This window comes from Lathyrus oleraceus, chromosome 4 (genome assembly GCF_024323335.1).
Source record: "Lathyrus oleraceus cultivar Zhongwan6 chromosome 4, CAAS_Psat_ZW6_1.0, whole genome shotgun sequence".
NCBI lineage: Eukaryota > Viridiplantae > Streptophyta > Magnoliopsida > Fabales > Fabaceae > Lathyrus > Lathyrus oleraceus.
This window is the reverse complement of record NC_066582.1, coordinates 168,562,792-168,565,561: the sequence shown is the minus strand read 5'-3', so window position 1 is coordinate 168,565,561 and position 2,770 is coordinate 168,562,792. Positions and strand designations below refer to the sequence as shown.

Below are 2,770 nucleotides of genomic sequence, written 5' to 3'. Positions count from 1 at the left end.
GTCAAATTTCATTTCCCTGTTATTATATCGTTTAGACTTAGGTTTTTCCCGTCGGTCAATGCGAAGAACTCGCAGCACCGGAAGTTTAAGCTTAGTATACCCTCTGGCAGAACCTGAATGTTACGCTCGTGCACGTTTATTCTTTCATAGAATTAAGAGAGCTATGGCCGAAGATCACAACCAAAGACCTCTTAAGGATTTCGCTCAACCATCCAATGAAGAACCTAGTTCTAGTATAGTAAACCCAACCATCCCAGCTAATAATTTTGAACTTAAACCATCCCTGTTACAACTAGTGCAACAGAGACAATTCGCAGGTCTCGCTACTAAGAACCCAAACCAACATTTAAAAATATTTCTTCAATTAGAAGACACTTTTAAAACCAATGGAGCTTCTCCTGAGGCAATACGTTTAAGATTATTCCCTTTTTCCCTCAGAGATAAAGCCCTATCATGGTTAGATTCCCTTCCACCCAATTCCATTATGACTTGGGATAACCTTAGAAGAGTATTCCTTGCTAGATATTTTCCCCCAAGTAATACTGCCGTTCTTCGAAACCATATAACTAGATTTACCCAAAACCAAGGAGAATCGTTGTTCGAAGCTTGGGAGAGATATAAAGAGTTGTTACGAGCATGCCCACATCATGGCTTAGAAAATTGGTTAATCATTCAAACCTTCTATAATGAACTTCACTACAACACTAAGATGACCATTGACGCTGCCGCAGGCGGTGCTCTGATGAACAAACCTTACCTTGAAGTTAGTGCCCTCATTGAAGATATGGCTCAAAACCATCAATCATGGGGAGTCGAACGAGCGACAGTAGAGAAGAAGGAAGCCCAAGGAGGAGTGCATGAACTAAGCTCTATAGACATGATGCAAGCTAAAATGGACGCATTAGCCCTCAAAGTCGAGCATATGTGCATAAACCCGAATACTGTAGCAGCAGTTTTGTCGGATTGTGAGATATGTGGAACCAAAGGACACCAATCCGCAGAATGCAGTCTATTAAACGAAACCCACTCTGAGCAAGTGAACTACACCCAAGGGAACCCATACTCGAATACCTATAACCCTGGATGGAGGAATCACCCGAACTTCTCCTATAAAAATAATAACCCAATCCAAAATAATGCACCTCCGAGACCTAGCTATCAAGCCCTAAGATCAAATCAACCTATGCAACATGTGCCACCAAAGCCGAGCCTTGAGAAAATTATGGAAAATTTTATCAATGCTCAAACCCAACAAAACAAGGAGTTCATGAACCAAAACATTCATGTTAACGAATTGATTACTGAGTTAGGAACCAAGGTTGACCAAATAGTTACTCATACTAAGATGCTTGAAACCCAAATCTCTCAGGTAGCTTTAAACCAAGCCCCTTAAACCACACCTGGAGGACAGTTCCCTGGACAACCTCAACAAAATCCGAGAGGACAAGCCAATGCTATTACCCTACGAAGTGGGAACGCTTATGATGAGCCACCAAACCCTAGATTGAGTGAACCCAAAACTTCTAAGGAATATACCAAGCCCCCGGACGAAGTAAAGGAACCAGAGGGATCTGAAAACCAGGAAGGTCGAGAAAAAGGAGAAGAACCTAAAGATAAAACTTACGTACCACCCCCGCCATATAAACCACCTATACCATATCCGCAAAGACTCAAACAAACCCAGATCAATAAACAGTATAAAAAGTTTATTAAAGTTATAGAAAAACTTCACGTAGAAATCCCTTTCATAGAAGCCATCACCCAAATACCTTCTTATGCAAAGTTTCTCAAAGACATCCTTACCAACAAACGTAGACTTGACCATCCGAAGCCTTTGGAATGTAATGCTATTTCCGAAGACAAATTAGCAAAGAAAGATAAAGATCCTGGAAATTTCTCCATTCCTTGTCTTTTGGGAAGTCATGTCGTCGAAAAAGCTTTCCTAGACTTAGGAGCTAGTGTGAGCCTAATGCCTTTAGCAGTTTGTGAGAGGTTAAACTTAGGAGAATTACAACCCACTAAGATGTCACTTCAGTTGGCCGATAGATCTGTTAAGTATCCGATAGGCATTTTAAAAGATGTCCCTGTTAGGATAGGTCAGTTATTTATCCCTACTGATTTTGTTGTCTTGGACATCAAAGAGGACAATGATATACCAATCCTTCTAGGTAGACCATTCTTATCAACTGCAGGAGCCATAATAGATGTCAAGAGAGGAAAGTTGACCTTTGAGGTAGGTGACGAGAAAATAGAACTTATACTTTCGAAATTTCTTATGGCACCTGTGATGGGAGACACGTGTTATGCCTTAGATATCATTGATGAATGTGTTAGAGAATTAGAACAAGAAGAAATTATAAAAACAATTAAGTTACCATCAACCCTCATAATGGAAGATGATGACTTTAAGAAACCCTACATAGATGATAACCTTTACGAATGTTTATCCCTTACCCCAGATCCTATGCCATGCCCTAAGAAACCAACCTTAGAACTTAAGGAACTGCCTAAGAACCTGAGATATGAGTTCCTCGATGAAGAGATGAACCGTCCAGTTATAGTCAGTGCTACCTTGAGCCAAGAGGAAACGGACCAACTTTTAGACGTTTTACGAAGATATCCCTCAGCCTTAGGATATAATATCTTTGACCTGAAAGGTATAACCCCATTCGTATGCATGCATCGGATTTCGCTCGAAGAAGATTCAAAACCCTCTAGAGAACATCAGAGAAGAATAAACCCTATAATGAGTGATGTTGTAAAAAAGGAA

At 40.4% G+C, this 2,770-nt stretch overlaps 1 non-coding gene across 1 annotated transcript; it reads right to left on the bottom strand.

Moving 5' to 3' along the window:
• Positions 1–547: 547 nt before the first annotated feature.
• On the bottom strand, positions 548–654 carry LOC127077900 (small nucleolar RNA R71). The gene has a single exon (XR_007787665.1). It is a non-coding gene; the product is annotated as a small nucleolar RNA R71 (small nucleolar RNA).
• Positions 655–2,770: the final 2,116 nt, after the last annotated feature.